We start from the raw sequence: 23,070 nt of genomic DNA, 5'->3' as shown, positions 1-23,070 counted from the left end.
TTCCTTTTCAATGCCCTTTCTGTGAAAGCACTTTTCCACTCTAGACTGAGGGAGCCCCAGTTTTCCTTACTCTGCATCTCCAGGGCCTACTCTACAGTCTACCACGGAACATACGCTCAATGGAGGTTTAGTCAGTGAAAGCACTTTGCAGAAATAACTTTTAAAAGTTGAGAGGACGTTTAAGGCCAGGACTCGCAATAGAGAACGCCTAGCACATAGGCATTAGCTGTCACTATCGGGTGGCCCTGAGGGCGAAATAGGTCCTTCCAGGGGGGGGTACCCTGCCGCCGGCGAATCCCGCGGGGAGGGGCCCCCGCCCGCGCGGGGGCGTGGCCTAGAGCTGGGGGCGTGGCCGGCTCGCGGGGGTTTCCGTGCCGGGGGCGCGTCCGGCGGGGGCGCGGGAGGGGCTTCCGCCGCGAGGGGGCGGGGTCGGCACGCCGAGTTCTCTGACGGCCCCAGCCGGGGAATTTCAATTTGAAACCTAGCGGAGGGAGGAGGCAGGCGCCGCTGGTCGGCGGCTGGGACCTGAGCGGGACGGGTCGCCGCGGCGAGCGAGCTCCCGAGGCGCGGCATCGGGGTGAGGAGGCGTGCGGGGCTGCACGGGCCGGGCGACTAGTCCCTGCGGAGCCTCTGGGGTAGCTCGGATTTTTCCTCAGGCTGTTGCTGGGAAGCTGATCCCGGGCAGGAAGCGGCGGCGGGACGGTCCCACCGGGGGTGGGGGTGGGGAGAAGGGGGCCGGCTTTGGGATTTTCTGCAGTTCCCTCTCCTCTCCCTCCCGCTCTCTGCCCGGCCTGATTCCCGCCCCGGGGTCCGTGTCCTGTTGCTTCAGGCCGAATTCCCGCTTCCCCGCTCCACCGCGTTCTCCTCTGTCCCCTTCCCGGGAATCGGGGCCGCGTCCTGCAGAGCCTGGAGGGTGGGGGCATGGTGAAGCCTGAGGCGTCCCCGCCGGGGTGCCGTGGGCTCAGGGTCACGCGTCCGGGCCCCGTGGAACAGCAGCGGGAGAAATCCAGCTCCATCCCGGGCGCGCGGGGGCTGCGGAGACTCGGCCGCGGCGTCGCCCTTCAGGAAGATGGTTTGGGAGGGGGGTCGCGGGCCGGTCGCGCGCGTGGGGATTGCGGGGAGCTGGGCGAGGGCAGCATGGTAGCTCCACGCGCGGCGCGGGTCGGGCCCGGCGTCGGCTCGCGCCCGGCTGCTGCCTGCGCTGTGTGGGAGCTGCGGAGAGGGACGCACGTTTCGTGCTCGGGTCCTTACCATTCCGACACCCAGGCCGTCTCACCACACACATCTTGTTTTTCTTCTCTTGGGCTGGGAGCAGAGGGTTGGGAACATTTTTAGGTGAGCAACAGGAAAGGACGAGGAAAACTTAACGGAGCGGGCAGGGTTCGAATTGAGGCCGGGGACCCCATCCCCAGGCGGAAACGCTGCCCCTAACTAGCAGCCGGGACGTCTGCGATGGGACGTCAGTCATTGTGCTTCCCAGATCGCTAACCTACCGAAGGTCAATTTTTTTTTTTTTTGGAGAGGTTTGGTGGGAAGAGCTCTCGCCTAGAATCTGTTATTTTTGGGAGGGGTCTCTGTGTGGAACCCTCCTTACCGACCGAGGACCCCTTTCATTGAATTTCCCCGTCGCCACACAGCTGCCCCTGTTTTTAAGAGCCCTGGATGGGTGGGAGGAAAGGTGGAACTTAGAGGAGCTGTGGATTTATTTTATGTTTTCTGAATCACAGCTTTCCTCAGTTACTTGAACTTCGTGCATCTGAAATAGCATGTGTGAGCCAGGCGCCTTGCTCCTCTTGTTACCGTTAAAAGTTTTTTTTTTTTTTTTTAAATGACTTTCAGAGTTTTCCCTCATTCTTTTATTTTCTTCAGTTCTCTATTTTTCCCCTTGTTTTTATTCTTTCATCGAAATACATTTTTTCTGTATTCTCTGTTTTATAACACTGTGTTGAGAATTAGCATTTTGGTCGGTGTCCTGTCACATTTCCTTTTGGGTTTAACACTTGAGGGAAATTGAGTCAATTTCCTCGCTGCAGGTGCTGGGATTTAGAATTCTCAATCTTTGAACAAATTTTACTGGGGAACTGATAGTGCTTAATCCTATTCAGTTTCCCTTTGCAGGCTCATTGCAGCAATCCAAATCACTGGATTGCTCTTGCAGCCACTAATGGAGTTGGGTTGCAGTGAAGTCTTGACTTGTGATCAGGGCCAACCCAGTACATGTATCAGGCAGCGAGTTTGACACAACTTTTAAAGAGCTGTGCTGTCACCTGTCAGAGCTCTAGTGATCATTCCTGTAATTCAATTTGAGAACCATCATCAAATCTCAGCTATTTACTCTTTGGAGGTTATTGGAGAACTGTACAAGTGGTAATGGCTTGGAACAATGGTGTGGATTTAGGACTAATTTAATCCTATCCTGTCTTCCTCACTTCTTGGGCAGAATTCCCACTGAAGTCAGTAGTGGTCTTGTGTGCAGACAGACCGCTGAGAACAAGAGGCTGCTCATTTAGAGTAACTGGAGGGGACAACGTCTTTCCTTTTAAAACATCCCTCTTTAAGAAAGACCTAGTCATAACAGTTCTTTAATCTTTTACCTCTAATCCAAGTAGTTAAGAGCACTGTGTGCAAAAACCTTCGAAAGAAAATTCGTGGATGAATTGAACCACCAATCCTCAAACTCTTGAGATCTAAATTGGATGGAGATTGTTTAAAAAGATTAAAAGTGACTGAAAAATCATTTAACAAAGCTCAAATTTTAGTAAAATTTTTGCTAACTTGTGTAAAAAACTTAAACTGCTGTGGAGTATTTTGCTGCAACGGGTATGTATATTTAAAATTTGAAATTTAAGTCCAAGTAGAAAGAAGCAAATTTGGAGTTTTACGGGGTGAATTTGAAGGGAGGCCCACCAAAAAATAACTATGCAAGTACAAAACGAGGACATTCAAATAGTTCTTGCTATATTTTGAGAGACGATAGCTTTAGTACAATTTACTCTTGGATATAGTATTCCTTGGGAGTTAGTGACTATCTGGGTTCATCATTAGATTTGTGAGCACTTGTTGATTTCCAGGTTAACTTTGTGCTGATCTGAGTCGGTGACCTTGTTAGATCCTTTGCTTCTTAATGTAACGTTCTTGTGGCTTATCCTTTCCAAATTACTAGTTCTAAAAAATCGAGTTTAGAAAACCTAACCAGTGACCAGAATGTAAAAATAGATATTTAAAAATCAGAACCATGTCCACGTGTACTACCCAACCACTTGCTTTCAACTAAAAATATTTGCAAAGATGACAAAGCAGTCTCAACCAAAATATTTATTGGTAAAATTTCTCTGTAATTAGTAATATCATATAGTTATGTTTAACATCAGGTTCTACTCTGAATCACCACTCTCATATTCCTGTGGCTAAAGAACTACAAAAGTTGTATCTTTGCCATTTTATTTAGGAATGTGGGATTTATAATTTATATAGCAGAATGCTAAATATTTTTGAAGGTTTGATTTTGTTTCTGTTTCCATAGGAAAGCGTAGGCCTTTTCTTTCTTTTTTGACTGAAGGGATCTGTTTAAAAGCTATGTGTGGACTTTTTTGAAAAGTACGAATTATGCAGTTTATAGGGATCAATACCACTGAGAGTCCTATTTTTCATTTCTAAAATCTGTGTTGTTTACTTGGAGAAAACAAAGGAAATGTGCCTACCTCCACCCCACCTTTATTTAGAAACATTTTCAGTGGTCTTGTTTGTTTTTTTCAGATTCAGAATTACTGCACCTAACCACTGGGTACCCTTACAGATTTCAAAGCCTTAAGTAAATGTTTATGCTGGCTTCAGTAGTCAGCAAATGGTAGCCAAACCCTCATTTACTGCTCTTTTATAGAAGCTTGGAATCAGGGCTGAACCTTTAGGAGTCAGCAAATCCACTCTCAGCCCTTGCCCCCTCCCCTCAACACACAAACATTTCCAGCCTCTTTGGAAAGCCTGAGTAAATAGGAGATTTGTATATGATTCCCCCACAGATTCTAGACAGAGCATCCTTTGGGAGTGCCATGCTTTGGCATAAACCAGCAACTTGATATTCATAAGATTTCTATCATTTCTCTGCCTGGGCAATGCCCCAGACTAAAATCTAAGATGGAGTCAATGCCTGGTATCACATTATCTATAAGGAAATAGCCTCAAAGTTCCCTATTAGTTGTTTGTTTTTTTTTTTTTTTTTTAAGAAACAAGGTCTTGTTCTGTTGCCTAGGCTGGAAGGCAGTGGCACAGTCTTAGCTCACTGCAGTCTTGAGCTTGAGTGATCCTCCTGCCTCAGCCTCCCGAGTAGCTGGGACTATAGACATGCACCGCCACGCTTGGCTAATTCTTTTTTAAGTTTTTTGTAGAGATGGAGTCTTGCTATGTTGTCCAGGCTGGTCTTGAACTCCTGGCCTCAAGCTATCCTCCTGTCTTGGCCTCCCAAAGTGCTGGGATTATAGGCGTTAGCCACCTCACCTGGTCTAGCTATTAGTACTATAGTTATTTAGAAGATACAGGTAAGCCAAAAAGGAAAGAAATAAATCATCTCTATTATCTAGAAATGATTGATAGTTTTAACTGATAGTTTTTTTTTGGTAGTTTTTTTCTATATAGTATGTATATGTCTTTCGTATGAAAGGGGATATTATATATATTTGCTATGTGAAGCACCTGTACATTGTTTGTATTTAATAAATATTTGATGAATTCACTAAAACTTTATGTAATAGAGGTGCTTTTAGTAAAGATTCCTTGAAAGTTGGAGTTGACTTTGTAGAAACTGGTAATGTTTCACGTAGAAATACCATGTAGGTAGTATTTCATATAGAAGATTTGCTATATTTTACCACTGGATGTTGTTCCCCCTTGTTTTGTGGTTGGCTTGGGATCTGTGTAGGTTTCTTAGCTGTGTGTTTTTCATATCTGGAAGGGTAGATCATCTATGCATTATTTCTCTTGTGTTGGGGATGGTATTTATTTTAATGAGAATTTCAGGGGCTTTCTGAATTTTCTCATTTTTAAAGCAATGTCTCTTACTCCTTGGTGTTGGACTAGATGTCATGTGGCCTATGAAGGCATTCATGCTGCTTCTGGTTTTTTGTTTTTCCCCCTCCTAAAGATTAAAATTGAGCTAATTTTATGTTCTCAGTTACCTTTAAAATGGAAACATATTTTCACTTCAGATACCTCTTTGAAATTTGGTATTTTTTTCACTCCAGCATATTATAGCCATTAATGTCTAAATGTATATAGATTGTCTCCCTAATAATCTTTATGCTAATCTGGAGTAATTTGAGGACAAAGAAACTATCTTTTATGAGATCTGAGCTGCATCATTAAGTAAGGTTTTGCTTTAAATAGCCAAGTTGAAACTTTACATATATAACTAAATCTGGCATTATGGGGATGGTTTAGTTCTTTCTAGGTTAGAAGCCAGAGGGCGTGGAAAAGCTCCCAAATTGATTTTATCACTGTCTTATCACAGTAGGATGTTATTGCCTAGGTCAGTTAGGGAAGTTCCTGGTATCTAAACTTAATCTTTCATGGTATAATTGAAAAGCCAGCTTCCTCTTGTTTTGCTCTCATAGCCTCACCATCAACCTTCATGAAAAAATTTTCAAATGCTTAAAAGATTTGTGTTGCCTTATCCCAGGATAATTGTGGTTTTAAAAACTTGTCATATAGATCAGATTATCAACTCTCTAATCACTTTTTCCAAGCCCTGAGTTCAGGTTTCCAGATCTCCTGATGGGCTTCAGAGCTGGACCTACCACTGTTGTAACAACGGTACTAAGTTTAATCATATTTTTCAGAATTTCCTATATTCTACCAATATATGTATACATCCCGGTAGCTTGAAGACTTGAAATTAAAATGTAATTTATACTCTGCCGTAATTCTTTGGTTCTTTTCCTTTTTGTCCAAAGAGGCTACTTGTTTTTAACCTTAGGTTCATTTACCTTGAGGGCCAGAAGGGAGTTTGGAGATCATTTGACTTGGGGTGGGGACTGGAGAACTCAGAGGTTCATAAGCTGCCTGAGACTGTAAGTTAAGAGGTATATACCTGCAAGTGAGTGAATGAGACATTGAGAGAGAGATAATTTGTGAAGCACTTTATGAAAGGTTTTGGGAAACAGAAAAGGTGAGCACTAATCTAGTTAAATTCTTATTTTTTGAAATTAGGAGATTGAAGTCTTAAGAAGTATTCTTTTATTTTTATGTCTTTTTTTCCGTGTTATCCTATTGCACTTTCATCATTGATTTTTTTTTTTCTCTCTCTTGCCTTGTGCTTATTTCCATTCAGTCAAAGTCTTTCATTTGTCCCCTTTTACCCAGTAGTCGAGGTAAAACTGAATTCGAATGTAAGCCTGGCCACTCATATTCTTACCTGTGAATTTAATGACTGTGCTTTTATTTCCTCAGAAATTTCTTTGTTGGAAATATTGATTAGAAGGGATCAGTAACGAGTCCACACTATTTGGTGCTGGTTAGACTGCAGCATATGCCAGCATGACCTTGGGCAAATTAATTCTCACAGCCTCATCTCCTTTCGTATGGGGTTAAAAATCTTAACCTACTCCAGAGTTACATGAGGATTAAATGAGCTAATGCTTATAAAATGCTTCACAGAGTGCCTGGCATCTGTGAAAATTGTTAGGTTAAGAAAGGCCTAGTGGGTTCGTTGCTGGTGAATATGTGGTAAGCAAATTTTTTGCAGTGGTCAGGAATAATTATCTACGTGGAAGTGTAATCTTTGATATGAATATGTGGTAAGCAAATTTTTTGCAGTGGTCAGGAGTAATTATCTATGTGGAAGTATAGTCTTTGATTTGAAACTGTAATTTCCTATGGTGATCACAAGTTAAAACTACTTTTTGACAATTTCAGTATGGTATCTCTAGAATTTTTGAGCTTTTGGAAAACCCTATTCTAACAAATTCCATTCATCCTTTTTGGTAATGTATAAAAGAGCATATATATGGCAAAGCAGTTGGGATCTAGTTTCAATAACATGGAAAATGTAGTCTTTACCACAGGTTACTGATTCTAACTGTAAAATTTGTGTGCATATGCTATGCCTGCTCTCTATAACTGCAGCAAGCTTGCTGAAATAAGGCTGTTAGTGGAATTTTTACTGATAATGTTTAAACTTCTACATATGGCATTAAAATATGATCTTTATACATCTGATACACCTATTTTTGTGTGTGAAATAGATCTGCTGATATATTTTCCACTAAAATAGTGTTTTAACTTTAAATTAGTTGCCAACATTAAGAAATCAGGAGGTTTCACATAAATATTTTTATTTTAGGCTGGAAAAATTGGAGGATTGTGGCAGCACTGGCCCCTGCTCGTCCTTTGGGAGGACTGTTAGCTAGAGCTTAGTTGTTTCCATCCCAGGGGTCATCTTCTTCCTACTTTGTTGAAGTTCCCCCCAACACTTCCTCCCATCTCCTTTTGTCTTACCCCAGACCATTTCATTCATTCGTGTTAGATATCTGACTCCTTTAGGCTGTTGAGTTTGCACCTCTTTTACTAAATATCAATTAAAAGATTCAGAACGGCCTAGATCAGTATGATGTTAAAGTGGGTGTTACTGGCGGTGGGGCTTTCTACCCTGTAGGCCAGCAGTCATTTCCTGCCTCTCCCTTTGTGAAAAATGACCTTTGGGTCACTGTCACTGTCATGGTTTATGGAAGCCATTAATCAGTGCTCAGTATGTAGTAGGCCCTCAGAAACATGTGGAGGGTATGCTCTTTCTGGTTTCGTCCTAGGCTTCATGACTTACTGCTCTTAAACAAATTGCTTGGTTCTCTGAAGCCTAGTGTTATACTCCTGCAGCCAATTTGTGTACCCTATTTGTATCTTATTTGGCTTTTTACAAAGACTTTTTCATTTCATTATTTAATATTATGTATGTTTATCGATGAACACTTTTGTAAACATAACTGGAACACCATCATCACACTAAAAATTGCTTAATATCATCAAATATCTCATTGGTATTTTAATCTCTGATTGTCTCAGGTATCAATTTTTGAAAAAGTTTGTTTCAGTCAAGATTCAGTTAAAAGCCACACATTTTAGTTTGTTGACATATCTTTCAAGACTAATAGGCTATAGTTGCCCCTTCATCTCTGATTTTTCCTTGCAATTTGTTTGTTGAAGAAACTTAATTGGTGGTTCTATGTAATTTCCCACAGTCTTGAATTTTGCTTATTTCAACCTTGTGGTGTAGTTAACCTGTTCCACTGTCCTCTGTAATTTTGTTCAGATTGATAATTGGATCTAGAGACTTACTTAGTCTAATTCCCTTACTTTTCTTTTCTGTGTCTTTCTTTTTCTTTATTTCTTTAACTATTTTTCTTTTTCTCTGTCTTTTCTTTCTGTCCTTTCTTCCTCCTTCCCTCCCTCCATAGGTGTGGGCATCTTTTTGACACTTCTGCTTGCTTTGCCTACAACCTCCAAGGCTCCAGTGCTTTTATAGCAGCTGCTTTGTTTAACCTGTCCTGGACAAGTACATTTTATGCTCAATGGGTTGGCTTTGTTCTAGGTTCCATTGTAAGTAATCTGGTAAGGCCAGAAGCATTGATAATCAATAAACATATTTTTAAAAAGGAAGGAAACTAACTGTTCTGGAGCACAGACTATAAGCCTGGTGCTATAGTTGATGTTTTGCACGTGTTGCATCTCTAATCCTTTTTAGAGCGATACCTTGCAGTAGCCAACATGTAGCTCATTTTGTAGATAAAAACTTGAGGCTTGAAAATTGAATAAATTGCTCAAGAGCACACAGCTTGTTTGTGGTTAAAACCCTTTTATTGCTTTTAATTGTTTGATGCTATTACTCAGTAGAACTTAAAGGTTTTTGAATTTGTTCACATCTACAGTATCTAACTTTTATAAAAGACAGGCTTGCTTTTCCTGCTTGGATTTTGCCTCCTAGTTTCTTTTGAAAAGATGTGATTATGAAGCATACTCAAGTACTACTTTTAGTTGCGTGATTTTGAATCATACTGGAAGGGGAAGTACCCTTTTTATTCATGTAGAGTAATATTTCCAGTCTGATTTTTCAATGTTAGAAAAATATACCAGAATATAAAAATACATCAAAGTAAAATGTGGGCCAGCACAGTGGCTCACACCTGTAATCCTAGTACTTTGGGAGGCTGAGGTGGGCAGATCACTTGAGCCCAGGAGTTTAAGACCAGCCTGAGCAATATAGTGAGACTCCATCTCTACAAAAAATAGAAAAATTAGCCAGGCATGGTGGCCTGTACTGATGTTCCTAGCTTCTCAGGAGGCTGAGGCAGGAGGATCACTTGAGCCCAGGAGTTTGAGGTTGCTGTGAGCTATGATGACACCACTGCACTCTAGCTGGGGCAACAGAGACCCTTTCCCAAAAAAAAGAAAAAAAAAAGGTGTCTATCTCTGCCCCCCCATTTTATTATTTCCTGTGGTTTTACACTTTTTTGTCTTGCAGATGGAATTCCCCAGAGTGCTTGGTGTGTGATTTAGAAAGTCAGGTAATACTTCAGGGACTAAAAGGAAAAGCAGCAGACCCATGCCCTAGCTTCCTTCTTGACAGATTTCTGCTCCCCAGAGGCAATCACTTTCAATACTTTTGGTTCTATTTTCTGGTGTATTGTCTCTAAATAACATGATTTTCTTGTTTCTTGATTTTTCTTTTTAAACAACAAAATATTTTTATGTTTTATTATTTTTTAAAAGTTTATACATTTCCTAAGAGAGAAGGGGACATACTGGAAGTCCAAAGTTTGGTTTCACAGCCATTTAACAGCATCTGTCTGCCTTCCTTAGTTCTTGTGAAGGTATTTTCTGTGCATGGATAATTATTCAAATTGAGGTTTCTGGTGTGTGTGGGGGAAGCACTATTGATTCTGTGATCTTGCTGATTGCCTATTTCTGCTTCTTGATTTTTACATTTTAAATAATAATGCCTACTGACTTTCTACCTGGTTTGAGTTAGCCTCCTTTGCCAACTTCCTCTTCTGTTCTCCAACTTATATGAGCCACGTAAGTGCTTTGATTGCATGGCGGGAGGATTGCTTGAGCTCAGACATTGGAGACTAGCTTGAAGAAGAGCAAGATCCCGTCTCTACTAAAAAAATAGAAAAATTAGCCGGGCATCTCGGCACGTGCCTGTCGTCCCAGCTTCACGGGAGGCGGAGACAGGAGGATCGCTTGAGCCCAGGAGTTTGAGGTTCCAGTGAGCTATGGTGATGCCACTGTACTCTACCCAGGGCAACAGAATGAGACTCCGTTTCAAAAAAAAGAAAAATATTTTTCTACTGTCAATTCGATTGCTTTTATAGTTAGGCTGTGTATAGAATTCTAAGTTAGTGATTACTTTCTCTCCAAATGTTGAAGGCATCTTTTTTTTTTTTTTTTTTTTGAGACAGAGTCTCACTGTGTTGCCCGGGCTAGAGTGCCGTGGCGTCAGCCTAGCTCACAGCAACCTCAAACTCCTGGGCTCAAGCGATCCTCCTGCCTCAGCCTCCCGAGTAGCTGGGATTACAGGCACGCGCCACCATGCCCGGCTAATTTTTTCTATATATTTTTAGTTGTCCAATTAATTTTTTTCTAATTTTAGTAGAGATGGGGTCTCACTCTTGCTCAGGCTGGTTTCGAACTCCTGAGCTCAAACAATCCGCCCGCCTCGGCCTCCCAGAGAGCTAGGATTACAGGCGTGAGCCCCTGTGCCCGGCCTGAAGGCATCTTTTGAAGGCTTTTTTGAAGGCTGTTTTCAGCCCTAACACCTCAGCCCTCAGAGGTACCTGGAACATCCAATTCCCAAGACTCTCAGCACTTTTTCAACAATCACCTTGTTTCTTGTAGGCACCCACCAAAACAGGAACTCAAGTTTCGGTTTCCTCTGCTCTGTTAAATCAGTTACTTTGTACATAGGCTTTCTATCCTCCAAAATTCAGTTTACTTATCTCATTTGCTGGCCTGTCGCCTCCCTTTTTTTTTTGGTGGATTTGTACCTTTTTTAAGAAAAATTTTCTTACTGTCATTTTAGTGTGGTTTTGGGAGGAAGCAGAAATTAACTCATGTTCAATGCACTGTATTTAGGGTTTTAAATTGATTAAAAATAAAATTTACAAGATTATTGTGGTCCTCACATTTTGTAAGGACTGTAGCTGTAATGAAATAATAATATTTTTTCATATCAGCTGCTGGGTTGAACTTCAGTTATGTATAAAAAGATGTGGAAAAGTCAACATCTGGGGTGGATGGGAAGAGATGACTGATAAGTTATTTAACAAGAAGGTACTTCCTAGGAAGAGTTCAGTAAATGTACTATATTTTTTTCCTGTGATATTTCAAGGATTAGTTCAGCATAGACTCTTAGAAATATATGTTTGAACTAGATTTAAAAATACTCAATAAAAACAAATTTGGTGAATATGTATCTATCAGAAATAGCAACCTTAGAGTTCATTGAATACCTTAGTTTATCTATCTTTGGACTGGTACTTGGTTGCCACACATAAATTTGAATATGATTTGGGGATTAGAGTAACCTTTGAACTCATGTGGCTTCTGTTAAATACTGTTAGGGTGAAAAATTTCATTACTAAATGGGATTTACATTAAGGAATGGGATTTACATTAATGTGAAAGTACACATGTTAGGGATTTTTGTGTATGGGATTTGGGGAAGGTGAAACAGAAAGAGAGGTTCTAAATAACTTGGTGAGCTAGCAGTGGCTGTGAGGTCTGAGGAAGCTCCAGGAAGATCTTATGGCTGTGAGTGCACGTGATTAGTGTTGGTCAAGTTGCCCAGTGGCTTTTAGAGATTTATAAGTTCAAATCTGCTATTCATTAATAAGAAGGTGTTGCAGGCAATAGGTAAGGACAGCATTTCCCCACAGTGTAGTAGTATGTTAAATGATTTGTGGTGGTACATAGATGGATCTTAATTCTTTTAATGTATATATGTCAGTTTGCATCAGAAAAAATGTAAAGTACCTCAAAACTATGATTTCATTCATATTACTTAGCATAAGACTAAAAAATATTAAAGTTTTTTTAACTGACTTGATTTAAAGATAAGTATTAAATAATGATACAGTGATTATGGAGTTGGCAAAAATTATAAACTAGCAATATGAATAAAGTTTGAAACATATTGGGTAGGTTCAAAATATGATTCTTTAATCACAGTGCTTTTATACATTTTTTTCTTTTCATAGATGACAGTGGAAAACTATGTGCTGACTGTGGCATAGATTTCTAGGTGTTTTTCTTTTTTTAAATACTGTTTTTATTTGTAAAGTATTTTTTTATTCTTTTCAAAATAAATCCTTAGAACATTTTCCCATTTGTTTTTTAAAATAATTTTGTACCATAGTTCTGACAGGAAAGAAAAGAGAGTCAGGAAGAGGTTAAACTTATCCAGAGTCATTTAGACTTTAGTAGTGGAGCATGAGGCATAGCCAAGGTCTCCTTGTATCCAGAGTTGTTCCCTACACTGTGCTTTTTTTTTTTTTTTTTTTTGCTGTTAATGGAGTTGCGAATTGAAGTTTTCTTGGAGAACTCAGGAAGCCTGCCAAATTTTGTAGCTAAAGGGATGTCCTGTAGCTTTTATATAGTTATATCTTGAGCCCTGAAGGTAGACAGACCTAGGTCTTCCAGAAATAGTTCAATAAATGTGTCAACATTTTGAAATATTGTTGAAAAAACAAGGAAGTAGAGGTCCTATGGGATTATTGGAAAATGATGCTACATGCCCTCACAAGTATTTGAAAAGCAAATGTGGCAGTGGTTCAGTGGCAGTGGTTCATATTCAGCCTTGGTTTTTAGAGCCCATTTTTATTATGATAATCTTTTACTTTTTCCCAGTACTCTCTGTTTAATTGCTTTTAGAATGGTAGAAAAGCTGCTAAATGAACATATTCCTTGGGAAATTTTCTTTAATCCATTTCTCTTAAGGAGAAAAAGGAAAGCTTTTTTTCCTTAATAAAGTAGATGAAAACTGTGTGTGGGAAAGGGCAGTGTGTCAAGTAATGAGTTGGGTCTGTCCACTGACAAAGAAATCAAGAATTTATCCATGATCTTGTAACCAGAACTGTTTTTGGATCTTGGCCATTAAAATCAACATCAGTAAAGCCTTCGTCTTAATTTCCTTGATGCCAAGATTGTCTGTTTTATATTACGCACATATGGGAATGTGAATACATTCCTCCTTCCCTCTATCCCCCCTTCACTCAAAAGCAGGAAAATAAAGGTATGTTGAAGATATTCTTAACTTTTGCAGATCTACAATGTAGATGGGAGCTGCATATGTAGTGCAGATGTGGCTTCCACCTAATCCAGGCCAGTTCATTTTCATCCTCAGTACTGCAAGCTTAAATTGAAAGACTCGAGGGTGGATTCTAGAACATTCTGTAGATCTATGATTTGTGTGTTACTAGCTCTGTGTAGCACACCTGATGGCACTGAAGGATATTGTGGCTCTTTTTTAAAGACTTTTTTTTTGGTTAGATTTTTAAAAGCCATGTTTTTACTGTAGTATCTGACTATCTATTGAAGAGTTTTTTTTCTTTTTTTGGAAGAAAGAACATACTATTGTCAGTTATAGAAAAGTGTTTTTTTTTTAGCTTTTTATTATGGAAAATTTTAAATATATTCAGAAGTAGAGAACAGTGGTGTAATGAACCTCATATACCTTCAGCTGGCTTTAACAATTACAGCACATGGCCAGTCTTGTTTCACCCATGTTTCCTATCCAATCCCTGACTCCCAGCAACCCCCCAGATTATTTTGAACCAAATTTCAGAGATTATATAATTTCATTTGTAAATAAGTGAGATTCCTCTCCCTCCCTTTTTTGTCACGTACTTTCTGATCTCCAAATTAACATTTATGGTCATAACTGATTTAGTAGAATAACAGAAAGTAGTTCATTTATGACATATTCATTTGGCTTGTTTTTGGAGTAAATATCTGAATATTGTTTTGGTCACTGAAAGCAGTTTCACCTAAATGCAGCATTGTGGACATAGAGAAAGCTTTAGCCAGCACTAAAAACAAAAACAAGAACAAAACCAAAAATATAACCAAAAGCCCTAACAGCTTCTAAACCAAATCTGAACTGATCTTCAAATTTTAGGGTATTCTTAAAGTATTGTTGGTGTTGTATAAATTGTTTTTTTCTATGGTTCATGCTAGATTGTAATGTTTTTAGTGTTTCCTTTTTTCTTTTTTCCCTTCCCTCCCTCTTTTCTTTCCTTCTTTTGTATAACATAGTTTGATGGCAATATGTTGGAACTAGACCAAGGGAAATATTTTTTTTTAGCTGACTGTATTTTAATGGGACTACACATTATAAAATCAAAGCAGCTTAACATGTGTATAGTTCTGTCTGGCAGTATGATGGGGAAGGTACATGCCTTAAATATTGATCATATACTAGTTCAGAAATCATTGTGTAAATTATTGGCATTATGGCTGCAGCTGACAGTCACTTAACAGTTAAAGTGCTTTTGCTAAACAATAGGCAGGATTTTGATGTTGGGGATAGTTTATTTTATATTTCAATTTGTACATTTGGTTAAAATATAACTAATATAATTTCTTTGTAAAGACATTTTGAGTTATAAAATATTGATAATAGTAAGTACCATTTCTTTCTTTCTTTTTTTTTTTTTTTTTTGAGACAGAGTCTGGCTCTGTTGCCCTGGCTAGAGTGCCGTGGCGTCAGCCTAGCTCACAGCAACCTCAAACTCCTGGGCTCAAGCCATCCTCCTGTCTCAGCCTCCCGAGTAGCTGGGACTACAGGCATGTGCCACCATGCCCGGCTAATCTTTTCTATATATGTATTTTTAGTTGTCCAGATAATTTCTTTCTATTTTTAGTAGAGACGGGGTCTCGCTCTTGCTCAGGCTGGTCTCAAACTCCTGACCTTGAGTGATCCACCCGCCTCGCCTCCCAGAGTGCTAGGATTACAGGCGTGAGCCACCACGCTTGGCCAAGTACCATTTCTTGAATATTCAATATCTGTCAGATACTATTCTATAAGCACTTTTACATATATTTTTCATTTAATCCTCACAGTAATTCTGTGGGTAAGTATTGGTATGCTCCCCTGTAAGAAAACTGAGGCACTGCAAGTTTAAGTAACTTACTCAGGGTTACTCAGCCAATTAATGGCAGAGCGGGGGTTTGAACCCAGGCTGTTTCCAGAGCCTACATAACTGCTGTCTTATATTATCCCTAAGAATATGTAAACTCTTTCAACCCTGTTCCTATTTGCATTCCCCTCCCCAGAGGTAACTATCTTGAATCAGAGCCAATACTACGCTATGACATTAGGGTATAATTTGATCACTGGGGGGTAGTTTTCATTCAGAAACTTGAAAGCAGTTAATGAGATTCTACTCATGTTCCTTTACTAGCTTTAGTTATAAAGGCGGAAGGGAGAAATGGAAGCATGTAGAGAGCAAGGTAGTAACTGCCAATGTCTGTCTTCCTTCTTTACTTTTAAAAAATGGAATGTTGAGTCCATCAGAATGTTGAAAAGTCACAAAGGGGCTGGTGAAGCCAGTAGTTCAAAGTACTGTTGAAAGGTCAAAACTTGTGTCTCAGTTGAGTACCTTGAAATGACAAGTATATTATTGGAACATTGGCCATCATCACTGGTTAGTACTTCAGAATTTGGACTGTTGTAGGAGTTTATCCTGAGGCTGTGGTGACTGGAATTTTAGCAAACCAGGTAGGTACCTGATACTGTTTTTTCCTTTTTTTTCTGAAAGGAGCAGCGAATAGAAAGAAAATTATTCTCACCTCTATTCCCAGTCCCTTAATTACTAACTGTGACATTGGGCAAATGATGTTACTTCTTGTGTCTGTTTTCTCTTAAGTGGTTCCAGTTGTCAGGTGTGATTTTTGAGAGGTGGTGTCCTGGTTCTTGTCCTGCAATAAGTCCTAATTCATATAAGGTATCTGTGGCTCATTCATGTGTCTCTGTGGAGAAAATTATTTAAAGTGTCCTTCCTTTAAAAAGGAAAGAAAAACATAGACATAGTATTTTGGCAGAACATTGATAAAACTTTCATGGTATCTTTATAGCAACTTTGGAAAAAAAAAAAAGACGTATTAAGTGGATGGAGGTCTGTGGTGGTGTTTGTTAACTGAAATTTTAGCCCTGGTCATCTCCCATCCAACCTATTGTTGCCAGTGGTATTTCTGATGACAAATAAGGAACTGCTTATCAGATTTACAGTTTTCACAGAAGTTTGTAGAGAAACCAATACAGATAGTCTTGTTAGCTACAAAATGGGCTAAAATAATGTGAAATTTTTGGAAATAAAGGTTAAATATGTTTTACTGTAAGCTGTTTGAAACAACTTTGGTGTGAGTTGAAATTATGGTGACATAAGTTTTAAAACAGTCTGTGCAATCTTGGTCTTGTTAGTGTGAAACTTTATTAAAAAATAGTGGATGCTTTTTATTCCTCAGCATAAGGCACTTCTGGTTTCACCACTCCATTGAAATTGCTCTTTTCTAGGTAATCGATGGCCTCGTTAGTTGTCAAATCTATTCAACATGTTTTTCCCCCGGTATTAACTTTTGACATTGTTGACCAACCACAATGTCTTTGAAATTCTCTCCTGACATGTTATGGCTCTTTGTTCTACTTTTCCTTCTATCCTTTGCAGACTTCTTTTCCTTTGACTATCTCTTTAGCTTTTCTTATTTCCCAGGGTTTTGTCCTCAGCCTTTGATTCTTAGCCCTGACTAATTTTGTATCACTGAAGACTCTACCTACTGTTGTAGTCTGTTAATTCAAAATCTCTTCCAAGGCCAAGTCTTTCTCTTGAATTCTGTATCCTTGTATGACTTAGAGGAATCTCTGCCAGTATCTTAAAGAAAGTTTTTAAATGAACGTGTGAAATATTTTGTGTATAATATGGGCTGTGATCGATTATTTCTCATTGACCTGGAATATTTAGATAACCACATTTTAAGGGGTACAGAGTATGTACTTAGTATATATTTGTTCAATAAAAATGAGTGGAAGCTTTGACAAACTGAAACCATGTCCATGAAAGGTGACTGGTTTGTTGAGGTGAGGAGAAGCTATTGCACATGAAGAACTAGCTATTGAAATAATGGAAGCAGTTAAGACTTACTGTAGTGGACAACTTGTTGAGAGCCAGCTTTTGAGCACTGGCTTTCAAATTTCTTTTTGACAAAATATACTGCAATAAATAGACTTTTGATCTTGACCCTTTGTTCAATATGGACATGTATGTGTGTGTACATGTATTTGTGTGTATGTGAATAGCAGAAACAAGTTTCACAAATTAGTTTTTAATTTTACTGTGTGTAGTATATACTCTGAGATTTTCTTTTCTATTTAATAATAATAAAATTCTAGTCAACAGTGTGCTAACTTGGTTTCACAACTCACTGATAGACAGCGATCTATATTTGAAAAATTCTTTTCAGTGGATAAAATGAAGTGGTTTGGAGAAGCGAAGCTTCCTGCCTGGTATGAGAAGAGCTTTTTGATAGTTGGAGCAGGTGGAGGTTGTAAGGGGGCTGCTTTGGAAGGGAATACTTTCCTAAGGCTTGAAGGACCCAGGCAAGAAGCCATCGGAAGATGGAAGGAAGGAGCTGGGGGACATTGTGACCACCAAGGTGTCTTCCAAATCTAAGATTTTATGATTCTCATTTTGTGACTTACTGAAATTTTAAGATGATTAAAGTTATTTAAAGATGAAAATACTAATTCCAAATTTTATTTGCCAGTATTCTGCTTGCTTAAACCAAAAATGTCTCACTGTTCTTTTTTAGACATTAGCTTTTAAATTTTTTTTTAATTAAAATTTTTTCTATCTTACATGTTAACTTTATTTCCATTACTAATTTTATTATTTACAATATTTCCTTTTTTTTTTTTTTACAAAAAAGCTTTACACAGAAAGTTTTAAATACGTAATATACAAAAGCATATTGAACAGTATATTGACAAACCCTCCTCATTCTTACCACCCAGCTTTAACAGTTAACAGCTCATGGCTGGGCTTGTTTTTTCTATGTCCCTTTTCACTTCACCCCCCCATTATATTATTTTGAGCTAATCCCAGGCATATCATTCCATCTGCATCTATTTCAGTATGTATCTCTAAGAGAGAAGACTCTTGAACAAAATCCCACTATCATTATTACATCTGAAAAATTAACAGTAAATCCTTAATATCATCACATACTCACTGTTCAAATTTCCAGTCGTCTTTGTTTTCTTTCATAGTTTTTTGTTTGAGTCGGGATCCAAATTAGGTCAATATATCATGATTAGTGACGGGTTCCTTCAGTTCTCTTTATAGATTCGACTCCCCTTTTATATATTTCCTTGCAGATTTTTTTGGAAAAGTTGGGTTGTTTGCCCCATAGCATTCCCATAATTCTTATTTTTCTGATTTCATCCCTGTGGTATAGTTTTAACTTGTTCCTCCATAAATTGATAGGTATATATACAGGCTTTTTATCAGCTTCTGGTTCAATTTTTTTTTTTGCTGTGAATACTTCATTGGTTTTGTTATTTCTTAAAACCATTCAAGGAGTATACTAAAGCAAATTGTAAGGATGTTTGAATTTCTTACTTAGTTCTTCATTTTCTAAAATCAGGCCAAGCCAAATTCACCATAAAAACAGATGGAACCACTTAGAAATTTGGGAAGATAATAATCCTCTGCAAACACCACATCCAAATACAAATTACACAAGAATTTCTAGTCTGGCTTTAATTCCAAAAAAGAAAGAGAGAAAGCAGCTGCCTTAGCAATTTCTATGGCCCACAAGCCAGGTTTTCAGCTAAAGCGAGACATTTTACAGTAAAATCAGTCTTGATTTTTCTAACACAATGATGGAAACATTTGTTTTGCTAGTTAAATTTCCCACCCAGTAAGCAAATACCTTTAGTGACTCCTTTTCCCTTCCCCCCTTCTTCCTTGGCAGTTGGAAGTAGAAGGATTAAATTGGGAAGATGGGAAGTCAGAAAGCAACCAATATATGTGGGAAATCAAATAAATGTGTTCTGCAATGATACTTTAAAGGATGTTCGTGATCATTTTTTAAAACTTTTTATTATGGACATTTTCAGCTGTAAGAATAAATAGAGGGGACAGTGTAATGAACATCCATATCCCCTCCACCTAGTTTTTCCCCTCATGTTTAGTACACTTTCTAAAGGAGGGGAATGGATTCACACTGCCATTCATTGGAATGTTCTGTTTTCATTTGTCATCAGGCTTGCGGCATAGGCCTTACCTCTTTTTCTTTCTTTTGTCAATGCTGGTAAATCTTTTGCTGGTTTTTATTTTACTTTATTTTGGTTGGTATTCATTTCGTTAGGTGGTTGGTAGAGATTCTATGATCAGGTGAAGATGCTGTGATTTAGGTTCATTCCCTGCCTTATTACTGTATTTCTTAAAAACAAAAAAACAAAAAAAACTTTTTTTTTTTTTGCATTTTTTTTTTAATTTATTATTCCAGGGTTTTGTGAGGGTACAAACATTGTAGTTACACTTTATGTCTTTGCCTCACCCAAATGCGGGTTAAAGGCACGCCCTTCCCTCCGTTTAGTGCTCCCCGTGTCCTTTAGTTGTAGATTTGTCCCCCCATCCCCCTAATCCCTAGAGAGTATTTCTGCCATGTGATCAACCTAGTGTTGATCAGTTAGTACCAATTTGATGGTGAGTACAAATGGATCCCGTTCTTCTGCTCTTGTGGTGCCCCACTTTGGATAATGGGCTTAAGTTTAATCCAGGAAAGTATGAGAGGTGCTAGATCACTGTCGTTTCTTATGGTTGAGTAATATTCCATTGTAAACATATACCAAATTTTGATAATCCACTCATGGATTGACGGGCACTTGGGTTGTTTCCACATTCTTGCAGTAGTGAATTGTGCTGCCATAAACATTCGGGTGCAGATGTCTTTATCGTAGAATGTTTTGTGCTCTTTTGGGTAGATACATAATAGTGCTATTGCTGGATCGAATGGTATTTCTATTTTTAGCTCTCTGAGGTATCTCCAAATTCTTTTCTACAGAGGTTGCACTAATTTGCAGTCCCACCAGCAGTGTAAAAGTGTTCCTGTCTCTCCACATCCTCGCCAACATTTGTTGTTTTGTGTTTTTTTGATAGAGGCCAATCTCACCGGGATTAGGTGATACCTCATTGTGGTTTTGATTTGCATTTCTCTAATGATTAGAGATGTTGAGCATTTTTTTATATGTTTGCTGTCCATTATTCTATCTTCTTTTGAAAAGTTTCTGTTCATTTCCCTTGCCCATTTGTTGATGGGATTGTTTGATTTTTTCTTGTTGGTTTTTTTAAGTTCTAGATAGATTCTGGTTATCAGCCCTTTATCAGATGTGTAGAGAGCAAATATTTTTTCCCATTCTGTGGGCTGTCTATTCACTCTAATGATAGTTTCCTTGGCAGTGCAGAAGCTTTTTAATTTGATTAGATCCCACTTATTTATTTTTGTTGCTGCGGCGATTGCTTTGGGGTTCTTCTTCAAGAATTCCTTGCCTTGGCCGATGTCTGAAAGGGTCTTCCCTTAGGGTCTTCTAATCTTCATTTAGAATTCTTAAGGTTTCATGCCTTAGGTTTAAGTCTGTTATCCATCTTGAATTGATTTTTGTGAGAGGTGAGAGGTGGGGGTCTAATTTCAGTCTTCTGCATGCAGCTATCCAGTTTTCCCAGCACCATTTATTGAAAAGAGATTCTTTTCCCCAGTGTATGTTTTTGTCGGCTTTGTCAAAAATTAGATTACCATATGCAGATGGTTTCATCTCTGGATTCTCAGTCCTGTTCCAGAGGTCAATGTCTCTATTTTTGTGCCAGTACCAAGCTGTTTTAGTTACTATAGCCTGGTAGTACAGCTTAAAGTCTGGTAAACTGATACCTCCCAGTTTGTTCTTTTTACTTAAGATTGCTTTGGCTATACGAGGTCTTTTCTGGTTCCATACAAAGCGTAGAATTATTTTTTCCAGATCTGTGAAGAATGATAATGGGATTTTGATAGGGATTGCATTAATTCTGTAGATCACTTTAGGTAGTATGGACATTTTAATGATATTGATTCTACCAATCCATGAGCAAGGTAGGTTTTTCCATCTGTTTACATCTTCTACAATTTCATTTTTTAGTGTTTCGTAGTTCTCCCTGTATAAGTCTCTTACATCTTTCGTTAAATATATTCGTAGATATTTAATTTTCTTTGAGGCTATTGTAAACGAAAAAAACTTTTTTATAATGGAAGCATATACAAACATAGAGTAGAATAATGAATCCTCATTGTACCCGTTTTCCAACTAATTACCAATGTATGGCCAATTTTGTTTCATTTGTGTGCCCTCCACACCTGCATCCCCTGTTCTATGCTGGATTATTTTAAAGCAAATCTCAGACATTATATCACTTCATTCATACTTTTTATATGTCTGTGATAGGTAAGCATTTTTTTTTAAATCAAAGCCACAGTTCTGTTATCGTATCTAAAAACTTATTTTCTTAATATCATCAAATACTCAGTGTTCATATTTCCCCAGTTATTTCATAAATGTTTTTATAGTTGGTTTGCTCAAATTCGAATTCACATAAGGTCTATATTCCATTTGGCTGATGTATCTCTCAAATACAGTATCTTAATGTATAGTTTGTTTCTCCTCTTTTATTGAAACTGTGTTGTTTGTTTTGCAGAATTCCCCACATTCTGGATTTTGTTCGATTGCATCCCTGCTGGTTGTGGTGTTTAATGTTTCTCTCTTCTGAATTTTCCTATAAATTGGTAGGTAGATCTAAGGCTTGATCAGATCCAAGGTTGATTATGGGGGGGAATGGTTAGAATCCCTTATTGTTGTTAGTGTTTATTTCTTACTGCATCTTATCAAGAGTTATAATGTATAGCTGGCTCTCTTTTTGGGGTGAGATTGGTCAGTGGACTTGGGTGTTTTTAGCCAGATCAATCCACCCATTATAAAATTTTCCATCAGGCTTTCACTTCATGGTTTTTAGCAGCCATTAATGGTCATTGCCTAGTTACATTATTTCATTACTTCAACTTTTTCCCATATATTTTCTTCTGAAGTAATTTAAATTATGGAACACATGACATTTCACACCTAATGTTTTTGTTAAGTATTTGTAAGACATATGGACATATTCCATTTAACCAGAACACTATTATTATATGTAACAATTAATTGGCAGTGGTTCTCTAATATTATCTAATATCCATTCTGTATGAAAATCTCTATAGTCATTCCCATGACGTCTTTTATAGCATGTTTATCAAACCAGGATCCTGCCAAGGAGCACATACTGCATTTAGTTGTGGTTATGTCACTTAAGTCTCTTATAATCTAACATAGTTCTACCTCTTTCCTTTTTATTCCCTTTTCATGACAGTGACCTATTAGAAAGATGCAAGGGCCTAATGCATCTTTCTTTTTCTTGGTTGGTTGAATTATTTCTGTGTGGTGGTATTTAACTCATTCTTCTTTCTCTTTTTTCTATAAAGTAGAATTTAGATCTAAAACCTTGATTAGATTTAGAATAAACATTTTTGGAAAGAGTATTTAATAGCCACTTTGTGTGCTTCATATTGTATCATATCAGGAACCACAAAATATAGTTATCTCACTGTTAGCGAAGCTAAGATTGAATAAGGTGATGACAGATCTCCCCATTATAAAAATATGTTTTTCCCTTTGATACTGGCATATAATTCTGGGAGGAGTGAGATGTTGGCACCATACAAACATCTACTTCTTTATCAGTATTTCACCTAATGGTACAATCCATTAGTGATTTTACCAGAATCAGTTGTCTCATTGGGAGTAGCAAAATGGTGATAAAATGAGATTTTTAAAGAATTGTGATAAGATGTAGATAACATAGGCCGGGCGTGGTGGCTCATGCCTGTAATCCTAGCACTCTGGGAGGCTGAGGCGGGCAGATTGTTTGAGCTCAGGAGTTAGAAACCAGCCTGAGCAAGAGCAAG

The 23,070-nt window shown here is 38.4% G+C and overlaps 1 protein-coding gene across 6 annotated transcripts in view; it reads left to right on the top strand.

Moving 5' to 3' along the window:
- Positions 1–396: 396 nt before the first annotated feature.
- EPB41L2 (erythrocyte membrane protein band 4.1-like 2) overlaps positions 397–23,070 on the top strand; it is a 217,228-nt gene continuing 194,554 nt past the window's right edge. For 5 of the 6 annotated variants that reach the window (XM_012665221.1, XM_012665219.1, XM_012665218.1 and 2 more), the window contains exon 1: positions 440–577. The gene's annotated coding sequence lies outside the window, so the exon portion shown is untranslated. Of the gene's footprint in view, positions 578–23,070 lie in introns of all 6 variants that reach the window. The other variant, XM_012665220.1, reaches the window with a different exon arrangement.

The sequence above is a fragment of the Propithecus coquereli genome, unplaced genomic scaffold (assembly GCF_000956105.1).
Source record: "Propithecus coquereli isolate 6110/MARCELLA unplaced genomic scaffold, Pcoq_1.0 Scaffold98, whole genome shotgun sequence".
Classification (NCBI taxonomy): Eukaryota; Metazoa; Chordata; class Mammalia; order Primates; family Indriidae; genus Propithecus; species Propithecus coquereli.
Note: the sequence above shows the minus strand (reverse complement) of the source record. Positions and strands in the feature narration are given on the sequence as shown.